Source organism: Artibeus jamaicensis, unplaced genomic scaffold (genome assembly GCF_021234435.1).
Source record: "Artibeus jamaicensis isolate MK-2021 breed Jamaican fruit bat unplaced genomic scaffold, CSHL_Jam_final contig_64, whole genome shotgun sequence".
Lineage (NCBI taxonomy): Eukaryota > Metazoa > Chordata > Mammalia > Chiroptera > Phyllostomidae > Artibeus > Artibeus jamaicensis.
The window spans coordinates 5,502,029-5,525,838 of NW_026521911.1; the positions used below are offsets into that span (position 1 = coordinate 5,502,029).

General features: G+C 45.2%; 1 protein-coding gene across 1 annotated transcript in view; it reads right to left on the reverse strand.

The window, feature by feature from the left end:
- Positions 1–9,390, reverse strand: part of PAK1 (p21 (RAC1) activated kinase 1) — a 145,679-nt gene extending 136,289 nt beyond the window's left edge. The window contains exon 1 of the mRNA XM_053670805.1: positions 8,872–9,390. The gene's annotated coding sequence lies outside the window, so the exon portion shown is untranslated. The remainder of the gene's footprint in view (positions 1–8,871) is intronic.
- Positions 9,391–23,810: the final 14,420 nt, after the last annotated feature.

The following is a 23,810-nucleotide window of genomic DNA, read 5'->3' on the forward strand; positions in this document are numbered from 1 at the left end:
TGTAGACTGATTTAAAAATAAACGGAAGCACTGTAGAGATTTATTGATTTTGTACACTGTATGTATAAGTGTGTGTGTTTTGACCCCTACTCCACCAGCCCCAAAATAAGAATATGCTCAGCAACCACTCCCGTTTGGCCTCTACAAAGCATCAACTTCAGACAATGCTCTGGTGAGTGACAATGGATAGAAAGAAACAACATGGTTTTTTGAAAGAGAACAAGATGTAATTAGCTTTTACCATTTTTTTTTAAGTACAGGGAAAATCAAAGAAGTTCTACTGGTAAAAGTGCACCCAAATGATCAGAGGCCAGTACCAGATTTGGGAACAGAAGCCAGGGATTTAAGATTCCAATGTGCAAACTCCCAGCCAGGTTACAGTGGATAAGCCACTTAACTTCTCTGCATCTGATGCCTTAAGGATAGAATTAAATTAAGTGACATTGTATAGAAAAGTATCTGAAAACAGTAAACCCTACTTGTCTCTAGCCTGCTTGGGAAACTTGTACTTTCAAGAGTCTACCATTATGAATGTCTCCCCTTTGGTCATCTGGCTTTTGCTTTAAGCTACTTCACAGATTATATAGATAACTTGAACTAATCAAACAAAATCTATCCTGACACCAAACAAAAATCTCAGATTCTGGACCGGTCAAATTCCAGATGGAAAAATGATCTTAAATGGAAAAATAGTTTATAAAATAGTAGTTCTCCAACAGGTGATAAGGGGATTAAGAGTCCTTCCAACTACCCGAGGTCCCACTCCACACATCCCCCAACCTGGAAATTTAAATTTTGCTTCTCTAGCCCACTAAGAATTCTTTCCATAGTGAAACACTGTTACTGATGGACTATATCCTAGTGAACAACCAGTACTGGTCATGTTCTAGTGCAGCGATTTCCAACCAGCGTGCTGCAGAATTTCAGTAATTAGTTCATGTGTGGCATGAGAGGAAGAAGGTTGGAAATCACTGTCCTAGAAAAGAGGGCAGGGAGGAAGAGAGAAGAGAAAAAAATTACTGTCATAAAATATCTGAGCTGGAAGTTGGCATCAAAGTTAATGCACCTATATGACGGCGAAGGAAAGCTGAGGTTCAGGGTGGTTCAGTGACCTGGCATGGTCACACGGTAACCATCATAAAAACATCTTCACTTTCCAACGTGATCTCTCTGCTCCTAAAATTTCTCATCTATAAAAGAAATATAAATCTATAAAATGATCATTTTGAGCAAGAAATTAAAAATCAAAAGTAAAGTGGTTGACGCTGTGCAAGTCCTCAATCCAAGACCAGCTGTGCCCTGACCTGTGGGTCTCAGTTGAGAGGGTGTCGTCCCACAAAGCAGAAGGTCACCAGTCGGATTCCCAGTCAAGGCTCATACCTACGCTGCAGGTTCAGTCCCCAGTTGGGGCACTTATGAGAGGCAATCAATTGTTGTTTCTCTCCCTCCTTTCCTCTCTCTCTGAAGATAAATAAAAAAATTAATTTTTAAATAAAATAAAACATCAGGTATAATGAGGCTGAGAATACTGATTGGTTCCTGACCTTACTTATCCTTAATGTAAACTGAGGCTGAGGAAAGGAGACACCTGAGAAACAGGGAACTCACATCCCAAACTCATTTTTTAAAAAGATTAGGAAGAAACAAGTAAAGTGCTACTACCAGTAGCCGTTCTACAGCAAAACTCTATTCTGATGGATTTGTTAGGTTTTGTTTGCTTGAGCTTTTTTAAACCTTTTATTCTTCTGTATTCCCCCAATTTTCTATGAGAATAGTGCATCGCTTTCATAATAAAGAAATATAAGTGTATTTTTAAAACAAGCAACAGAGGTTGACTGAAGACACTAAAATAGGAAGGGTAACTAACTCTCTGAAAATATTTTAGCTCACTGGACCCTGGTTATCAACTCCTGGGGGAAAAAATTCATTTCGGTGATTAAGGAAAATCCTAGGAATTGCCCACAGAGTCTTGGAGCTAAAAGAACTTTTATAGGCCATGTAGTCCAAACTCAACGAATAGGCAATATCAGTCAAGCACTGTACGACTTACGTATTGCTGTGGGTTTATCTACGACACTCCGGTGATGGTCCTCCCAAGACTGAAAGGTGCAGGGCAGCTATGGTGCAATGGGAGACACAGGAGTCAGAAGCAGCAGCTCAAGAGTCAGAAGGCTTCAAATCCAACCTTTGCTATACAGCCTCAGGCAATTCAATTAACTTGTTTTCTCTTCTGTACAAAAGCGGTAAAACAATACCTTTCCAGCTAACCCAGAGAGTTGCAGAAAGGCTAAAGTGAGATAACATCAGTGAAAGTACTTTGCACACTATATAAAAGGATCTCCAGCACCAAGGCCTTTCCTTCCTCGAAGCTCTTACCACTCCCCACGGTGCACCCACGCTCTAAGGGTACTAAACCAATCAAGGATCCCCAAACACGCCCTCAAGCCTGTGAAGACAGGGCTCACCATCTAACAGGAAGATCATTCCTTCCCTCTCTTCCTACCCCTCCCCCACTGTACTTGATTAACCCCTGCTCATTTCTCAGAACCCAACTTAAGTGTCACTTCCCTTAAGAAGGTTTGCCAGGCTACCCCCATTCCAGGTGCAGGAGATGCAGTTCTCTGCCGTCACACTGCACCAGCATATATCTCCAGGTCTCATTTTTGTCTCAATACACAGAGTATTATTGTCCACGGGCAGCTCTCTTTCTCAACTGTGAACCTAAGGGTAGGGCCAGGTATGATTCATCTCTTCCTTCGGAGCCCATGACAATGCCTGATGCTTCATGTGTTTAGCAAATAAATGTTAAACGAAAATGAAAACATTAGTTTTCATCTAATAGGTACATAAGACATTTATGCAAAATACAAGGCATTCCTTCTCAACCCCGTCTGCATATCAGAATTACCTATAAACCTCCAAAAATAGAGATTCCTGAGAGATTTTGATTAACTAGACTTAAAACAGAGCCCAGGCAATTTTTTAAAACATCTTCACAGATGGTTCAAATGCATGGCCAAAATTAAAAACCACTGCTATATATAATTATAGTCATAAAATTAAAACAATTCTACCTAACATCTATGTAGCTGAACATCTTACAATTCATTTTCTCATATATTATTTCATTTTATCTAAACAACAACTCTGTGAGTTAGGTGTTATTTCTTTTTTTCAAATGAAAAGTAAAAAGATAAATAACTTAAATGTCCAAGTAGGTCTTTGCCTTATTCAAAGTTAGTGCCCTCCCTTCCACCTCTATCTCCTTCCCTAGAAGGCAACAGATATTACCGCTGCAATAGACAATGTACTACGAGGACAAGTGTTCCAATGAGGAAGACATTAATCCCAGCCTTGTGGGAACCAGGGAGAGAATAAAGAAAGCTGGGCCTTGAAGAGCTATGCAGGCAGATGAGGGTGGACACCACACATATACTGTCACTGTCATTTACTGTCCCAAAAGATTCAAAAGGCAGATTCCATAAAGGAGGGCAGTGTTCTTGCCAGACCCAGCTGATAATTCCACGGCCTGAAAAGGAAGGGGACAGGGACATTGGAAAGGGATGGAAGCAGTAAAGTGACAGAAGAAAGCCCCATAAATAAGAATGAACTTCCCAATGCTGCATGCAAAATACCTGGCTCCATGAGGAAGAGCCGAGACATAATGGATTTTTTATAACTAAGACTCAGATCAATTTCAGAGAATTAATCAATACCAAACAAAATCAAACTAGTGAGGAGTCAATAACCTCCGGTTTTCTAGATGTACTACCAACTCTTCCTAGAGTGGGGAAAATCTGCGGGCTCCTAGCACAGGGATGACTTCCCCATCTCCAAGACTAGAAGGATGGGAGAGTGAGGGAAGTTACTCAGAGATACAAGAATATAAGAGCAGAAAAATGTATCACGTTATGTTAATAAATTTATGATGGCAAAGGGAAATGAATATTTAGGCACAAATGACTCAGAATACTAGGTAAAGTCTGATCTTTCAGCTTCACTACAGAAGTGTAATTTGTATGTCTGCAATATCATGACCATCTGACATAGAGTTTTATCAGCAATTGTTTTTTTGTGGACTTGAGTCAGGATTTTCTTTGAGGGAAGAGGCTAAAGAGCTTAGGAAACATTCTAAAGAGACATTTCCAGTACACCATGGTTTAGTTTAATAGCATTTAAAAGGCAATATGATATAGTGGCAACAGTAAAGCACTACATTTAAATTTTTTAAATGTAGTTTTTAACCAATATTTAGTCATTTGTTAACAACACGCATTTGAGCAAGCCAAGACTTCTATGATCCTCAGTCTCCAAACTCTTGTAAAATGGAAATACCTATCTCACAGGACTGTTGTAAAGACTGAACAAAAACACCAGGGCAGATGTTAGTCTTTTCCCTGTAGGAAACATAAATGTAAATGCATGTAAATCTGTCTTCGCCAATCTTTCTGTGCACAAAAGAAGAGAGTAGGCTAAATGACGAACACTTTTATTTTAACTCTCTCAGCAATATACTTGCCAAACATCCTACATCCTCTGTTTAGAAAAATTACAGCACCTGGGTAATGAACATAACATATGACTGCTCCAATCAAGTGGAGATCGACTGAAACTGACGCCTGTCACTTCCTTTCAGCAGAGCCTTGAACAAATTCACTTTGCCAGTCTGAGCCACAACCTCCTTACCCATGAAAGAGAGGTACTGGCAATCATCTTGCATGCTGATTTTAAAGACCGGAGAAAACATCTCACATACCATCTGGTACATAACAGGTGTGCAATAACCTACTGTTAATCAATATGTGTACTACCAGCTAACAACTAGCTAACCAATTACACTTTTCAAAGCTTCTTTATATTCAATATTTTATTTAGTTGCTTCATAACCTTATAAGCTGATCATACAAACTTTTACTATCCCCATTTTACAGGTGAAAAAAGGACAGAGATAAAATCACTTCCACAAAGTCATGCAGTAGTGCCGAAACTAAAGTTCCTTCTCCTGACTTTCTCCTGGATTCATTGTTCCCCCTCCCCAAACTACGTTAGTCTTTAGGAATTAAAATGACATCTATGAAACAGTATATTCTTTTGGTAACCTTAAACTTCTCTCTTTAACATACAAAAAAAGTTTATTCCCTACTTTCTGGTTATGATTTAGGAAGATAAAAAAGAGGAAAGGAAACTTCATTAAAACCAGAAACAACCAAATTGAGCATTAACTCAGCATTGCTGATTCTACCCTCATTTTTTTTTTTCATTTTCCCCAACAAAGCCATCAACCTCTTAATTAAAATGATGCTTATCAAAATGATGCTTACTTGATAAATTGTTCCTAAACTGAGGGGGGCAGTTAGAAAAAGAGGTTTCCCCATCTTTATGAGTATACATCATTGTTTACCCCTCATTTTATCCCTTCATTTCAGGACTTATCCCACCATGCTGGGGTCCCTTTAACTACTTAAAGACTTAAATTATCTGAACATGCTGTCCCAGCCTGAGGCCTGGCACACAGCAGGGAAGGACTCAATAAATGTTCATAAATAAATGATGAACAAATGAACAAATGCAGCCAATCTCCAAGAGGGTCATTGGGAAAGGAGAAAATTGGATATTGTATCTTAGGGCTAATAAGAAAGTGAAAGACAAAATATATTTAAAGAGCTTCATAAGGAAGAAAAACCTTTGTGTAGAGTCGAACAGGCCCTTGTGTGGCTTTAAGCATCACTAGAGAAAGACAAAACCACAGGAGATCCGGATGAGACAGTTTCAAGTTAAAAGGCTCAAAAGTTAGGGTGCTTATTTAGACTTGCAAAACCAAGTTGCACATTCCTAAGAAACAATCCTGGCCTAGGATATTTCAATAGCAGTTTTCAGGTCTTGACTAGAACAAAAGCCAAAAAAATCCTGCAGGTTTGGTGGAAAAGACAGATATAAAAGGGGAGGTGGGGAGCCTGGTCTAAAATAAATCCCAGAAAAATGTTAGAATCCACTTGGATTTTAACATTAAAGCATGGTTCCTCTTCATTCTGAAAACTGTTCTTGAATAAAAAACCCCAATGTGGCAGCTGGCAGTAAATGGGACTTAATCTTCTCATTCATTCAACAAATACCTAAGTGCCTGCATATAGTCACTATTCTAGGCACTGAAATTAAAGCAGTGAACAAAACAGACAAAACTCTCTGCTCTCAGGAAGTTTAGTGCCAAAAGGATGGACAACAGACCGTTCCATGTGGAATGGGGGGGGGGGGACATCGGGCAGTAAGTACTTTGAAAAGGAGGGAGAGAGCAAGGGGGCTGGCAAGGAGCTGGTATTTGGAAAAGCAGATATTTTAACCCAGCGGTTTTCCAACTTTATCAAGTAACAGAATCTCCTGAAGGGCTTGTTAAAGCAGAGGTTTTGGGGCCCCAACTCCAGAGTTTTTCATAGGTAGCTCTGGGATGGGACAAATACTCTGCAGTTCTAACAAACTCCCATATTGCACTGATGCTGCTGGTGGAGGGACAATACTTACTAGAGATAATTGTTGTAACCCAAAGGACTAGGTATCATCTGTTTCCTGGGCTTTGACTTGTTTCTTCATTCATACACTCATTCATTTCAAACACTCAGTGCAAGCAACTTTGGTAGACACTAAAACTAAATAGATCCTGCTCTCGGAAAATTCACAGGTGAATGGACAAGACAGGCACCAACTCAAATAATTGCAACAGTGCTACAGAGAGCTATAAGAGTGGTATGTAGAGGAACCAGAGAATGAGGAAGCAACTCATTCTATGAAACTAATAAAAGGAGAGACTAAGGGACTGCCGCTACCAGAGGGCCAACAAGCACTTCTCCACAGGCAGGTAGAAGGTGGGAGGCCAGCATTCCAAGGAGAAGAAACAGCACAAGCAAAAGTGAGGATAAGAAAGAATATGGCTGGGGGGCTATGCCAAACAAGTCTGCAAAAGTGGGCAGTAGGCTGATCTCTGAAAACTTCTCATTCGGGTTTGAGTTTGAAAATGTATCTTTAGGCAATGACTTGTCTGGGGTAGGGAATAAATGATGTGACAAGTTCTGTTTTACAAGCATCTCTCTGGGTACATGGCATCCTCCTTACAGAAAGCACTGCTTCCCCCAAGCCCAGCACACAGCCTCACGACATGTGCTTAGTAAACTTAGTAAATGTATATTGAACTGAACTGACCTGAACGAGCTTCTTATCAAAGTACTGTCTTAGCGGATGTGTGGCAGATCACCACCTTCCCTTCAGGACTCACTTTAGCCAGAACGAGACTTGTAAAACAGGTCCAGCAGCCTCAATGATTGCACACTACTCCCTGTATGGCTGGAATCCCCCAGAGATTAGAGCAGGCCGTCATCCTTTACATGTCTACCTCACCCACTAGACTTTGAGCTCTTTGAAGACAGGGAACATCTTAATAGACAGACTCTGAGTCCCTGCAGCCCCAGCAGGAGGCCTGAAACACAGCAGCTCTCCAGACTCCAGTAGTGTGCAGTCCATGAATGTCCGAATAAGCAAATTCGCCAGATACACCCATGAGCTTACACAGGTAAGGATATGGATAAGGGAATGTTTCAGAGTCCATAGTCCCAAAACCCTTTTTGAGAAGCAGAGGTTCTAGTTGAGGGGAGGCGGAGTTCACATGCACCTGACGGAGGATTGGCCAAACAGAAACAACAACGATGACGTTACAGGTGCTGCGGTAAATCCTACAGGCCTCCGAGGGCTCCAGTGAGAAGCTAGATTTGCCTGAGAGGAGTTTAGGAGTGGATGCGGGCAAAGATTTCAAAGTGGGGAGAAGCAGGGATTCTTCAGTGGTCTTGAAAGCTGAGTGGGTGCTCATTGATACCTTCCTGTTTCTGGGGCATCAAAACAAACCCCTGGAATTTCAGGCTGGAAGTGGCCTGCTCAAGGTCACACAGGAAGGGGGTGAGGTCACAAGGTAAGATCAATGAGGCATCTGTGTGCTGTTGACTCCTGTTTTCTCCCAACAACGCTGAGAAAGCCCAAAAGCACAGTAGGCAAAATTAAAGATTTTTCTCAGCAGCAATTCTTAAAGGCTAGACTAATGAATCTGAATTGTTACTGGCAGCCACAGTAGCAGCCCTTCCCTTCACCTTTCACAATTCCGGTGGAAAAAAGCATGAGACAGGTATCCAAGGAGTTTAACGAGCACGAGCACTGTGTTCCCTACACCCACAACTTCTCAAGTGTTCTTCCAAAACACTCCCACCGATGTTTGAGGTGAAAATATCCAATACAGTAAAGGCTATAATACTCGTGGCTTTTGAAATGAAATTAATGAATATAAAATAATTTCCTTCTCCCTGTTTGGTTTTAGCTCGACAAGTGACTGAGTATTCCGGGTGTGGGGGAGGGGCTGCAGAAGTCAGGCTGCATCCAGTTGAATTCCTCAAGGAGCTGAGCCCTACAGGTGATTGCACGGCCGGGACAGAGGCGATGTTTCCGTGCAGAACAAATCGGGCGCCGCTGCGCTGGGCTTCCCGATCGCGCGGGCCAGGGGGAGCGCTGGAGGACCGCAAAGTTCGGGAGGCAGCCGCTCCCGGACCCGAAGATGTGGGTGCCCGGCCCCTCCCCCACCCCTGTCCTCCCCAGGTCCCCCGGGCCCCCCAGAGTCTGAGACCCGCGGCGGCGCGGGCGAGTGCACGGGGCGCCTTTGTTGGTCCGACAGGAACCTCCGCACTCGCAGGGCGACAGCCCCGCCTCCTCTCACCTGGGGTCCCCGCACCCGCCGCGTGGAATGAATGGGCCCAGGCCCCCCACCTCGCGCCGCCCACTCCCCCCGCGCCCCAGCGGGCCGGCCCAAGACGCCAGGGGCACTGGCGGGAGGCCGGCGCTCACCTTCCGCGCTCGCTCCGCTCGATTCGGCTTCTCCTGCTCCTCCTCCTTCACCACGGTGGCGGCGCCCGAGCCCGGGCGTGTGCGAGAGGGGCCGCCTCACTTTCTCCCTGCCGCCGCGCGCTCCGCGCCTCCCCCACCCTGCTCGGCCGGGCCGGAGTCCCCTCAGGACGGGGAGGGGGCGGGATGGAGCCGGGCGCCGCGGGCAGAGGGCTGCTGCGGGGGGCGGGGACGAGAGCAGGCTCGGGAGGCCTCCGGGGCAGGAGCCGGGGAGAGCGAGAGCTCTTTGCAGGGATCTTGAAAGCGCGGAGCTCGGTGCAAGAGCGGGTGAGAGAACGAGGGGAAAGCGTCGGTGGGGCAGGACGGCAGAGCCGGCGGGGACGGCGAGAGGGACGAGCTGAAGGAGAGGGAGTGTGCGGGGGAGGCCGCGAGGGGCGTCTGCTGTGCTGCTGGCACCCTGGGCTCCAGCTGCAGCCGCGGCCCCGCCCGCAGTGGGGCTATTGTACGCCGCGGAGCCGGCCCGACAGCCAGTCCCACCGGCCCCCACCTCGCTCCGGGGTGAGGCCGCAGCGCCCGCTGAGTCCCGCCCGCCCCGCCTCCCGCAGGTGGGAGGGGGCGGGGAGGCCTGAACAGACTTACGGGAGCGTGGCCAACCCAGGCTTAGGGGGCGGGGGGGGGGGCGCCCTGGATGACGTCATCAGCGCATGAGGCTAAAGGCTAGGGAATCACCCAGTGGCTGCATGACGTCATTGCTCTTCAGTCTCTGCCCTCCGCTAGCACTCTACCGCTGCAGGCTGTTTGACTAGGCCTTACTTAGTAGGGGAGGGTTTTAGGGCAATATCTGGGGGCGTTAATGGTGTGGTCAGGGTGGAAAAGACTGGCCTCAGTTTTACTATAATAGTAACTACAATTGTAACTACAATTTAGCACACGCTAAGACCTTTGGAATTTTGTCTGTACCTACTACCATTTTACCCTAAAGAGGGGACTCATGTTACTTTATAGCCTTAGCGAATTGACCTCCATCCAGCAGCCCCTATTCCTCTCCCAACACCCCAAACTAGTCGCCAAATCTTGTACAGTCTCCTATGTATTTGTCCAACCTTGCCCTTCTCTTCACTCACTACCATCACCTGGAGAACGGGAGCAGCTTTCAGCTTCTCCAAATTCAATCCGCTCTACTGGTGACCAGGACAGCCTTTTACAACCATAAGATGTGATGATGCTCTCCCCTGTTTAAACACTTTGGAAAGCTTTTGTTGCTTTCTGGATAAGGTTCAAACTCCTTAACTTAACACTGTACAATTTTGGTGCTTACATCAGCCATTCGAGCTTCATCTCACACCTTTACTCTTTCGTTCCAGCTACACAGACTGCTACTTAATGTTCTTTGAACACATTTATCTTCTTGGCTCTTAAGCCCTTCTGTCTTTATCTCTTTGACCAATACCTCTTCATTCTGTAAAGCCCAGTTCAAATGCCGTGTCCATTTATTCATTCAACTAATATTTCTTTTCTATTATGTTTTCTTTCATGTTTTTTATTGTTATTGAGTTACAGCTGTCCATCTCTTTCCCCATTGCTCACCCCCACAGTCCCCACTCCCACAGCCAATCCCTCCCTATTGTCCATGTCTATCAACTAATATTTCTCAAGTTTCCCTGAGCCTTCACAATGTTGTAATCCTATAGTGCTTCTATGCCTTTTATGGCATGTAGCACACTGTGTAGTCATTGTATTTGGGTATCTGACTCCCTGAGCTCCCTGAGATCAAATCCTATTCCTACCCATAATATCTATATCTCCAGTATCTAGAACAGTGCCTGACACATAGTTATAGAATCAATGTTATAAAAAATGTATCAGATAAAGGCTAACATAGTGCCTACTATGTGCCAGACACTGTTCTAAGCACTATCTTCTTTAAGCCTCTAATAACCTTTTGAGATAGACTGTTATCCCCACCCCCATTTTATCAATGAGAACTGAGGCACACAGGAGTTACGCAACTTAACCCAAGACCATAACCCAGTAAATTAATCCTAACCTAATTAATTTTGTATGGTCTCTGTGGTGGGCAGAATAATGGCTCCCTAAAAATATTCACATTGTAATCCCCAGAACCTCTGAATATGTTACCTTCCATGGCAAAAGGGACATTGCAGGTGAAATTATATTAAGTATATAGTTTTATAGGAACTAAAGAAATTTGTGTATTGAGGACAAGAGGATGCAAGCAATATAAAAATCAAAAGCTTATCTGGCTTTCCCTTATTTTTGCCAAATGTGGGTGGGAGTTTATTGTACACTTTCTAAGTGTCCCAGTCTGCTCATGAAATCCTTATACAAGGGGAGGCTGTGGGGCAAAGTTTCTTTAAGTGACCCATTGGGAGAGCTCTTATGGGGGCAGGAGAACTGCTCAGTGCTGCCTCCTTCTTTCCCTTCTGCCTCATGCGTACCACAAAATAGACATTGCTCATCATGGTGAGCCCAGCGATTAGTGAAAAGCAGCTCTGGAGGCCCACTCTGCCCTCTCAGCACTGGTCCGGTCCTTCATTACTTTGTCCAGGGCCAGAGGATCTTTCTGATTTTTCTAAAAATCTAGAGAACTCCTTTTCCATGAGTATTTTCAGACCCTCCTTTGGTTTGTTTGTTTTAATTTTTTTAATCCTCACCCAATGATATGTTTATTAATTTTAGAGAGAGAAGGGAGAGAGAGGTAGAAAGAAACATCAATGTGATTGATTGGTTGCCTCCCACGTGCGCCCTGACCAGGGACTGAACCACAGCTTCAGTATGTATCCGGACCTGGAATCAAGCCCACAGGCTTTTGGTGTATGAGATGACACCGCAGTCAAGGGAGCAACCTGGTCAGGTCTCAGGTCCTCCTTTGTTAAGTAGCCTTCGTCCCCAGCAAATTTGTGAAATGGGAAGATCGTGGTTTCCACGGTGTGTTCCATTTGAGACAGAAATTTGGTGAGGTCTTGGCCAAAGGCACAGCAGGATTGCTGGCTGGTACACTCGGCCAGTGCCAAATTAAGGATTTTAAGATGCGGAGATTATTCTGGATTATCCAGGTGGATTCACTGTAATCACAAGGATCCTAAACAGTGAAAAGGAAAGAAGAAGAGTGAGGAAGAGGTAGGCTAGACTACAGCAGTCCAATGTGAGTTGTGATACAACGTGAGAAGCATTCCACCCATGCTTTGAAGACAGAGGAAGAGAGCTACCGGCTAAGGAATAAAAAGAACTTCAGAAGCCAGAAAAGGCCAGAAAAAAGGTCCTTCTTTGGAGACTTCAGAAAGAAACAGAGCTCTTTGAACACCTTGATTGTAGCCCAGGGACACCCATTTAAGGCTTTTGAACCACAGAACTGTAATATAGTGTGTATTTGACTGAGCAAGAGGGTATGAGCCCTGAATACCCAGCAGGTAGGGAGGCAGTGGTGGTAAAGAGTGTCATCAGGCCGTGGCTGGCATAGCTCAGTGGAGTGAGCTCGGGCCTGCGAACCACACGATCGATCTTCGATTCCCAGTCAGGGCACATGCCTGGGTGGCAGGCCAGTTCCTGGCAGGGGACTCACAAGAGGCAACCATACATTGATGTTTCTCTCCTTCTCTCCTTCCCTTCCTCTCTAAAGATAAATAAATAAAATCCTTAAAAAAAAAAAAAAAAGAGTGCGATCAGAGTGTCTAGCCCTGGTGTGGGGAATGAAAGCCATCCCCACCCCACGCACACATCCACACACCCTCTCAAAAAAAGCATGCTGAACTATACAAGATAAAATATTGAATTATGTTGTTTTAAGCCATTATATTGGTGGCAGTTTGTTACAGCAGCAATAAGAAACTCATACAGTCTCATATCAAGGGCAACGATTCTATGCTAACAAGTGGGAGGCGGCTACTTGCTAGAGGTATAAGGTTCTCTGTTGTGTCCACCCAACTGTATCCATCCCAGGCCTCAGGGCCCCACTCTCCGCCATAGATACCCTGGCTTTAGCATAAGAGAGCAGTTGAGGGATCTCTGCTACCCTAACAATTACATTCTCAGCCTGATTTTCAGCCTAGTGTGCTCTCCTGCTGCAGAAGACATTTTTTTAAAAAATCTTCCACTAAGTTCTCCTGGATTTCATACCAGGACCTGAATCGATAAGTAGATAACCTGAGCCTGAAATTCTCTTTCTTCTAGGCTTTTAAGATAGTTAATAAAACCCAGCCAATTCCATGGAACTATAGTTAGCATTACCTCCATTCCATTCCAGTGCTGCAGTGTGAATTCTCGATGGGGGTGATATCCCCCCGAAGGAAGTGGACACTTGTTCTTAAGTGGAAATAAAAAACCTTAGATATTACGGTGGTTTGTGGCATCCACACCTCAACCCTATTTGACAAAATCTCATACCATAATTTCTCAGGCTGGGGGTATTTTATTTGTATATATTTTTATTGAGATATAATTGAAATATAACACTGATTAGGTATATAACATAATGATCTGATATATGTATGTATGAAAAATGATTGCCACCATACATTTAGTTAACATCCATCACTACATAATAGTTACAAATTCTTCTTCTTGTGATGACAACTTTTAAGATCTGCTCCCTTCGCAACTTTCAAATATATGAAACAGGATTGTTAACTATGATCACCACACTGTAGATTACATCCCCAAGACCTTGTTTACCTTGTAACTGGCAGGTGTACCTTTTGACCTCCTCCATGCCTTTGCCCAGCAGTCCCTCCCACCCCATCCCCTCAACACACACACCTGCAGTATTTTAAATTACCCTTTCTCCTTGGGATGGCAATTTTTTTTAAAAACAGATTCAGAATTCCTATGCTAGAGCCACTAAGTAATCAAATGTGCTCCTGCCAGTGGTACTTCCATCTACCACAGGTGAAGAGCTTGGTTGTGACAGCTCAGCCATATCAGGGACTCTCCCTGCTCAACTGCCCGCCAACAACAGAGTCCTTGTGTCACCAGTTGGTGACCACTTCCATCCCAGAATCTCATCCTGAAGTGGTACCTAAGTTTAGGTCCCCCCAAAACCAATGCCTGAGATGAATACGTGAGTGTTGGTTGTTTATTTGGGAGGTAATCCTAGGAAACAGTAATGAGGCGAGGGGAAGCAAAAGCCAATGTGGTGTATGTTGTTGAGGGTCTCAGTCCTGCCAGAACTTCCCAGAATGCCTCCCAGAATAGACCTCCTGAAATATTAGGGTTCCTACCTACTGGCTGCCATCCCTTGCTGGGGGAGGCATTCCCAAGGCCGCTGACTCCCTGGACTTTGTGGCTTTGCTTGCAAGTCTAGCAGGCAACTACACACATCAGGGAAAATCCTAGGGCAGCACACGGAACCACGTGAGGTGGACGCATGAGGTGACACACTAGCAACACGAGGAGAGTTGGAACTGTCCACCACGACTGTGCTGCCGCCAGAGGCGGGCTAAGAAGGTATGACCACAAACACCGGGAATATCTGCTACAGACTAAGCAGGCTTCATTTACAGCTTCACATTACAAAACCAGTTTTAGTAGACAGTACCAAACCTATTTTTCAAAATATTTGAACCAAATTATACTCCCACCAAGCAATGTATGAGAGTTCCAGTTATTTCATATCCCCATCAATTCTCAGTGTTATCAGTCTTTACTGTTTAATCACTCCGGTGGTTATGTAGTGATATTGCATTATTGTAATGGGCATTTATTTGATTACTAATGAGGTGGAAAACCTGTTTATAAGTTTCTTGGTCATTTGAATATTCTCTTTTGTGAAGTGTCTGTTCAGATCTTTTGCTCAAGCTTTTTAAATAAACTCCATTGAGGTATAATTTACATATAATAAAATATACCTATTTTAAATATTTTGCTTGATAAAATATGACACACGTGTATCTTTTGTAGACACTGTCACACCCCTTTTGACCCAGGAAATTCCCTTGTGCCCCTTTTGCAGTCAACCCCCTGCCCCTGGCAATCAGTGAGCTGCTTCCTATCACTTTAAATTAATTTTGCCTGCTCCAGAATTTCATACAGATGGAGCCATACGGTATGCACCTCTTTGTGTCTGGTTTCGTTCATTCAACAGAATGTTTTCTGAGATCATCCACGTCACGTCATGTATCAGTCGGTACTTCTTCCTCTTTGTTGCTAGGTAGTATCCCACTGTATAAATATACCACAGCTTGTTTATCTATTCAACTGTCGGTAGGACTTCAAGTTTTGGGTCATTATGAAGAAAGCTACTATGATCACTCACGTACAAGTCTTTGTGTGGACGTGCATTTCTATTTCTCGTGGCTAGGAAATGAGTGGGCAGTAGGGTGAGTGTGTATTTAACTCCACAAGAATTGTCAAACTGCTTTCCAGACTAGTTGTGCCATTTGGTGTCCTTTTGACATGTCCCAGTCCTTCTTGGAACACTTCCTTGCTTTCTGGTCCACGGTGTTCTAGGCCCTTCTTGTCCTGTCTTTAACCCAGCCCGCAAATCAGCCATTTTTCCAAAGAGTTCTGACTCCTTTCATGAAGAATAGAATTTAGAACCCAAGATCTAAGCACTAGATGAGGTTATCACTACAGAGTGTCACTGTTTTCCAGTGCTCTCAGCCTGTATAAGGCTCCAAGACAACTCACGCTCTCCTTCTGGCCTTTACAAAGCATGCCACCATGAGTTCCAGAGCTGCAAGGAAATGAATTCTGCCAACAACTTGAGTCTCTGTTGATAATGCAACCCACCGACACCATGATTGTACCCTAGTGAGACCCTGAGCAAAGGACCAGACTCCTGACCAACAGAACCTGAGATAGTGAGCATGTGTGGTTTTTCAGCCACTAAGTTTGTGGTGATTTGTCACTGAGCAATAGAAAACCAATGCAGCAGGGTGGGAGAGAAGGCTCCAAGAATTAGAGACACTCGTAAGCGTTTGCAAAGGCAGAAGTGAGACAGGGATCATCTTCCTGCTGCTTTAGCCATCACTGCTGGGAGAACAGTTAAGGAGACTGGGGTTTTTTGCAACAGTATCTCAATGGGCAGTCTCTAAATTTGTGGGTGTCTAGAGTTAGTTGTAACAACAGGAGCAGCAACAGCCTGATCCCTCAGTTGCACTGTGTTCTGTATCCTTGAATACCGCTTAAACATTTGTGGGCTTCTGACACCCCACCTCCCTAAGTGTGTGAGAAGTGGCAGCTCCACGGGGGAGGTCAGGTCGGCAGCGTTGTTCTGGGAGTTACTCCTGGAGGGTCAGCCTACAACTCACTCCTCCTAACTTTGCAATGACATTATAAGTACCTCATTTCTCTTTGAATATTTTTTTACTTACAACGGCTATAGTAATTTCTGTTTCCTGCACCTAAAGCTTAACTGATTTACCTGCCTTTGCTTGAGTTAGTTTAAAAGACTTCCTGTTCCTTGTGGCCAAATGATACTAGTCTAAGACACCAGTGGGGGCATTAAAAGTTGACTGTTGTAACAAGGGGGGAGGAGGGAGTCAAGGGTTCCGTGAGGCTGGGTTAGGGTTAATTCATTCCACGAACACATTTCATTCATCCCCTGCTTTAAGTCAGGCCCTGGAAATACAGAGATAGAAATAAGTCATTCACATCCCCACCTTCAAAGAGCTCAAAAGCTAGTTGGGAAGTCAAACACCGATATGAATAAATAACGGTACAGCATGCTATGACCTGTCAAAGGAATTAAATAAGTATAGTGGGAGGCCAGGGAAGACAGCAGTAATCCTGCCTCCCAGAGGTGTTAGGAGACGGCATTAAGCTGGGTCTTACAGTATGAGTGAGCCTGAACAGAAGGAGAGAGAAGGGACCCGTGAGCCTTGATGAATTACAAGTGAGTCAGTCACTTTAAAAAAATATATATATATATATACACATATATATATGTTGATTTTTAGAGAGAGAGAATAAGGGAGAAAGAGGGAGGAAGGGAGAAAGAGAGAATCATCAATCTGTTGTTCCAGTTATTATTCATCCATTGGTTGTTTCTTGTATGTGCCCTGATGGGGACCGAACCCATAACCTTGGCATAGCTGGACAATGCTCCAACCAACTGAGCTACCCAGACAGAGCAGTCACTTTTGATACATCATTTCATTTAGCCCTCACAACACCCCCATAAGTCAGTATTATTATCTCCTTTTTATAAATTAGGAAGGTGGACCAGAGAGGTTACTAATTTGACAATATCACACAACTGAATAAAATAGGAAACAAACTCATAGGATCCACTCTAGATAGTGTAGCATAAAAATATTCATTTCAAGGTATAAAATCACTTGAAAAATCATTGCAAGTGCAAAAGAAAAAGACTCCAGGCTGAGCTTTCAGGAACGACTCCCCAAGTCCTGTTGGTGGGAGCCACCACGGGAACCGTGGCCCTGCACCAGCAGAGAGCCCCCCGCTGGAGGCCGATGGCTCCGGAACCCTGCTGTCTCCACTGCGGTTCCCATCTGCACAAATGGTCACCTGTGTCCTGTCCCGCCCCACCTTATTCTGTTCCAAACTCAAGTCTTGAGAGACTGCATCTAATTCGTGGACTCTAACTGGAAACAAGCCTGGAAATGCGGTTTAGCTTTCCAGCCTCCAGGGCAGAAAGCACGCAGCAGAGGGCAGTTGGACTGGGTACGAGTGAGCCAGTTCACATTCAGCTCGATAAACTTAAGAATATTCAGTCGACAAACACTAACATGATTGATATGGCCAGTCATGTGAGAACACAGACATTCTCACACACTACTGGTGGAAGTGTAAAGTGATAGAAACGTATTAGAAGGTACTTTGACAGCATCTAATAATATTAAAAGCATGCAGCTGCTACGACCCACCAATACCACTTTTAAGGGTCTATCCTACCAAGAAAAAAATAGCAAAAATACACGAAGTTTAAGAATGTCTATTGCAGCACTGTAGCTACATAAATCTGGTATCAATTTGAAAATCCATCCATAGGTGACTGATTAAACAAATAAATGATACAACCATATAGTAGAATACTATGCAGGCATTGAAAGGAATGAAATGTATCTCTATGTACTGTCCTGAAAAGATGTCCTTTCATTTGTCACTGAGTGCAAAAGAACTAGTAGTTTGTATAACACGGTCTCATTTTTTGTTTTTTAAAGTGGAGGTAAGAGATATGCCGGTATAAGTACAGGAAGAGTTATTAGTAGTGTTTATTCTTGAGGATCAAAAGAATGAAGATGGGGGACGTTGATATACTTTATTTTATATAATTTTTAAAGCTAGGAATTATAGGTAAGGTTTGCTTTTCTTGGTTTTGATTTTCAGTCACTTTATGTATATGACTTGGACTTTTTAAGTATTTTGTCGTTTGCAGACAGCTATTGTTTTACTCGGGTGCTTTTGCCAAGTGCTCCTGAAAAAGTGCTTTATCTTCAGGGAGATTCATGGAAAAGACTCTGACAAGTACAGGTCTCCAATCACTGAGATCAATTTGCCTACACGTAGGAGGAGCCAAATTGGACCTTTCAGGTGCTTCCCCACCCTAAACCATAGGATGGCAGCCCGAGAATGGTCCCTGCTCTCCTTCCCACGTCAGTAAAATGGGCCCATTGCCCCGATGATGTAATGTTAACATGCGAAGACTTGCCTCTGCTGCAGGACTGCACAGGCTTCGCTGGAACATCTGTGAGGGAGAGGATGACAGATGAACTCAAAAAAAGTCAAGGCCCAGGCACCGCCATAAAGTTGTGGGGAGTCATTTGTCAGGTGAGACATGTGTTGTCCTAGAAGCTGTGATGGATATGACTCAAGCCTATCCAACCTGGCAAGTGTGCAAAAAAAAAAGTACAAGCATTTGTAGAGTTTAGGGGGTTCTGCAGGACTTTTACTCCCCACTTGGCATAGTGCCTCTGTCCCTTGTACCACCGGGTAAAGAAAGGACATTTGTGAAACTAGGGATCAGTGCAGCAAGGCAAAAATGCCAAGGAAGCAGATTGAATCTCCAGGCGTCTCCCAGGCAAGGCTACCATTTGAGTTTCGTGTGTCTGTGACTTCAGAAGGTGTGGGTTGGGCACTGTGGCAGGACAACAGGAGAGGGCGTCCCTTGGAGTTTGGTCCCAGCTCTGGAAGGAGGCAGGAACCTGACATGCATCCCCCAAAGAGCAACAGCTCACAGCAGTGTACACAGCACTCCTCTTAGGAAGGAAGCAGATCAGGGCGAGAACTCCTTTGCTGTCGAGGGGTGGGTTGAGAACATGTTCCACGAGCCCACCAGCTCTGCCATGGCTCAAACTCCCACCGTGCCTAAGTGATATGCCTCTTTGCAGCAGAGGAGCACCCTGTCTGCCAGTCTACTCACTGTCTCCAGGAATATGGATGCTACGAGGCTTCAAAGACCATGTAGATACTCCAAATGCCCCGCCCCTGTGCCTGTGACGGCTTCTGCAGCCTATAGGCGTCAACGCCCAAGGATGCCTGGAAACAGGAACAAACACAGTGGCCAGTGAGCTGAATTCAGTTCGGTTTGGCTGGTGATCTCATGGGCCCTCGCTGTTAACCCTTTGCTTTGACAGCTGGGTTGTACTAAAGGGATTAGCACTATGCCTTGGAAAATGGGGAGCTGAAGGGAGGATGATCATGAACAAGGCCTTGTAGGGGCAAGGTATATAGAAAGACATTTGAGTTTGCCTGCAGGAGCCTAAGGCGGTTCTCACCATTTTTGACATCCTGGCTCACAAGGTGCCCGTACCTCCTGGCAATCAGAAAGCTGGTACTCGAGTGTGAGACCAGCAACCGATGCTTCACTAGATACATCACAATGATGTGTGGCAAGAGTAGCCACTGTTGCACTTGTGGGGGTTGGCGCATTGCCAAAGATGCCAGGTTGCCCTTGAAATAGAGTCACTTGGTAAATTCAATACTGGCAGATCCCGTATGTTCTCAACAACACCCAAGACAACTGCCAAAGAAGTTGGAACCATCCACCGGAATTCCTGACTCACGAGGGATTGGCCCCCTCCCTCCCAGAGAGGTTTGCGTGGTCACTGTGTTTAGCTAAACCCACGCTTTCCCCTCACAAACCAGGCTGCCGCCATTAGGGAATTAGACAAGCTGAGTGCCATGTACAGATACCCTTGTCGACTAGACAGTGATCAGGGCTCACATTTCAAAGGCCATGATATACAAGACTGGGCACAAAGAACAGGACTTTGAATGGAAGCTCCATCTCCCTTGTAGCCTGCAAGCAGCGGTGTTAGGAGAAAGGAACATGAAATATTAAAGCAGCAGATTAAATTACTAACAAGTAAAACCACCTTGGCCCAGGCTCTAATACATTTGATCAACCAGTAGGGCTGTAGCACCATATGGCAGATTGGGGACCCCTGCCAAGACACCCAGCACTGTAAAGATATGGATGCCATGGAGACAGCCAATGCCCTGACTCTCACTGTGGAGCAATGCACTTTGCTGCTGAGAACGCCAGGAAAATCTGTCTACTGGAATTTGCAATGGGACGACTCACTGGGATGGGTGAGTTACTCCACATACCTGGGTGAGGGGGAACTACTCAGTCTCCACTGGTACCCTGGCCTCCCACTGTAAGCTGGACCTGTTGAAAAGCATACGCTTTGGAATGGCATGTGCAGTGCACCAGGGAGAGAGGGGAGAGGAGGGGGGCTGGTCTGTCATGCCCCACCCCTAGTCCATCTCACCCAACAGTGCTGCCTCTCCCATGTGTGGTACCCACAACCAGGTCAGTCCCTAAGGCTGCCAACCTCCCTCTCCTCGAGACCAGGTGGGCACGTTCCAACCTGCACTGCTATAATCGTGTGGCTGCCATCTTTGTTCCATTGGCCTGGAGGGCTTACAGGACACATAGAAGCCCTTACTAAATTCACCCAGCAAGCCTGAAATGATCGCCAGGAAAGCCTGTCCTTGCTGAACACTAAAATGTCTCTATGAGAAAGGCTGTCCTCCCAAATAGGACGGCATTGGACATGACTGCTGTCTCACAAGCAGCAGCTGTGCCGTTACCGCCCCTAAAAATGGTGTATGTTTGTACTAATGTAGCATCTTGATTAAATCACCTGAGGACACAAGTGAATGCCCCAAGTGAGCCAACGCCCAGGCTAGGGGACATAATAAATCAGTGGTTCGCATCATGGGGCTCTTGGGGGAATAATTGTCACTGATTTTAAGTGTTGCCATCTGCATCTCTGTTCTCTCTTGCATGTGTCTGTATTGTTGCGGTGGCATCTGCCTCCAGCACAGCCCCACTGCCCCCAGACATGCCGCCTCCGTGCTAGTGAAGTCCCTCGCTGACTGCCCAGGGCACACTGCAGAAGAGGGGTGCGGTGTGAAGTTACAAGAGCCGGCCACAATGGGCAGAGTGTTGGAGGAGGCAATCAAGAGGATGTGACCCCCACGTCAACCCTAAGCTGGACCCAGGCAATCGGAGACTCTTCACCACTCCCCTGTCCTTGGAATGTAAGCTCTGCCTACCATTCTCACATGGGAGCTGTTCCAAGGACATGGCCTTGAGAGAGTAAGGTGTTGTTGAGAACATCCTGGTGGTATACGTGACTGAACCCAGTTAAGGCCTCTATATAAACTTTTAGATTCTGGAGGGAGGGTGTGGAAATCTTGCCTTGTGGCCACCCAAGACAAAGCTCATGAGTAAGGTCCCTTGCTTATTATATAAAACCACCACCTACAAACCTGGAATGATCTAACTTTTTTTTTTTTTTTTGGTCTTATCCTGCCCTCTGTGTATGGGACTAGTTCACAAACTAATAACTCCTCTTCTCTCCAATTCCATATCTCGAGGAAATCCAAAGCCCTCCTCAAGATTTCAGTTCTTTCCCAGTGGTCTTCTGATACTGTAGCCAATTGGCCCCTGGGCTGCTGGTTCCACACCTCATTCTCAGTTCTGTGATCTGTTACAGACCCAGACTCAGACCTCTTCTGTTCCAGCCCCAGCTGTTCTGACATCAGCTGGTGCACCGCAATTCAAGTCTGAACAGTAAGCACCCTGATGAGTTAAGTCAGACTCCACAGGTCTCAGAGCACATTCTCCAACAGGACTACCCCGACCTCAGACACCAATACCAAGCAGAGTCCCAGACAACCCATACTTCTGACCAATGAGAAGGTTCCTACCACCCCCTCAGGTTCTAGCATTCACTGGAATGACTCACAGAACTGAGGACAGCACTAACAATTAACAGTTTTATTTTAAAGCATACAAATAGACCAGCCAAGTGAGAAGAAACATAGGGAAGGTCTGGGAGGGTTCTGAACACAGAGCGGGGGGCCATTCCCCATGGAACAAGGGCATCTTATCTTCCCAGCAGTGAGCTCCCCGGCCCGGAGCCTCTACCAAGCTTCAGTGTGCAGAGTTTCGTTCGAGTTTCATTGTACGTGCATGACTAGTTAAATTATGGGCCACATGACTGAGCTCAGTATCCAACCACTCTTTCCTCCCTGGAGGCTGGGCTGGCTCAAAGACCCAACCCAGTGGTCTCAGTGGTTGGTCTTGCTGGTGACCAGTCTCCATCCTGAAGCTGTATGGGGTCCTACTATGAGTCACTATATCAGCAGGAACTCAGGAGTGATACACGGCACTATGATTAATAAAGACACTTTTATCACTTAGGAAATTCCGAGAGTTTTAGAAATTCCACACCAGGAGCCCAGGAACCCCACCCTATGCCAGTGATCCAAACAAGTGACCACACCCAGGTAATGACCCTGGCCAGGCTGCTAGTTGCAGATGAGCTTGTGTGAACTCTTAGCAAGGGAAGAACTCTTCTTGCCCCTGGAGTCTCCAAAGTGGTAGAAAGGTCAGCCTAGCATTGCTAGTCCCCCTCTTTGCTATCACATGTGAAGAGTCTGCTTAAGAATGCATCAGACAAAAGAAAAAAACAAAAGATGGAAAGAGAACTCAAATATGGGTAATAAAGTTTGAGTGCCTGAATTTAACCACGTCTCACAACACAACTGGGTTTTCTCCTAGCGCCAGACTGAATTAAATGTCTATTTGCATTTCCGAGTGCTGACCAGCACCTTTTTGCTCCAGCCCTTCCACAAGCAGTAAACCAACTCCTCTCTTGGGGAGGAAGCTTGCTTATGCAGAGCAGCTTCCCCTCGTCTGGGCTGGGTGTCTGCAGACCTCTGTGCCTGCTGGGCATTTCTAAGTGTTTTCACAAAGACAGTTCCCTCCCTGTGAGATATATTAGTGCCAACCATTAGGATAACCTTTTTTAACTTTGTTACAAAAATATTTATATAATCGAGACTGAACTGTTTGTACAGTTTCTTATTTGATTTTCAATCAACAGATATTTATTTTAAAACTATATGCTGGTCATATTCTAGGCAACTAATAACCTATGCTGAGAATTTTTCCATGTCAATAAAAGGACTTTATAAATGTCATTTGTTATTTTAACCAGCACAGAACACAATCAAGCAGAGAGCCTTGTTTTTTAAGACGTTTAGAGCAGTTTTAGGTTCATGGAAAAATTGGGGGGAAAGCACAGAGATTTCCCATGTACCCCCACACCCTCTTGTTTTTAAAGTAAGCCTTTCCTCTAGAACGTTTACTTTGTTTCCAAATTTTATGAATCACGATAGACTCATAATGTCACCTAAATCATCATTTCTGTAGGATAAATTCTAAGAAGTAGAACTTGTGGAAGAACTTCATATTTTGTTCACATACCAAAAAAATGCCCAAAAATATTTTTGACCTGCCATACCAGTCTCTGTCCCCTCTGACCTCACGTAACCTGAGGAGACCTGACCTAGAGTGCCTCGGAGAGAAGAACCAGGCTCCTTCTCCGGAGCTCCCGGTCCTTCTGAGCGCCCTCCGCACCCGTCCTGAAGGGGCTCCCGAACGACCACCAGTGGCTGCCCGCGCGCCTGCGGGTCGGCTCGGGGAGGGTGGTCGGGAAGCA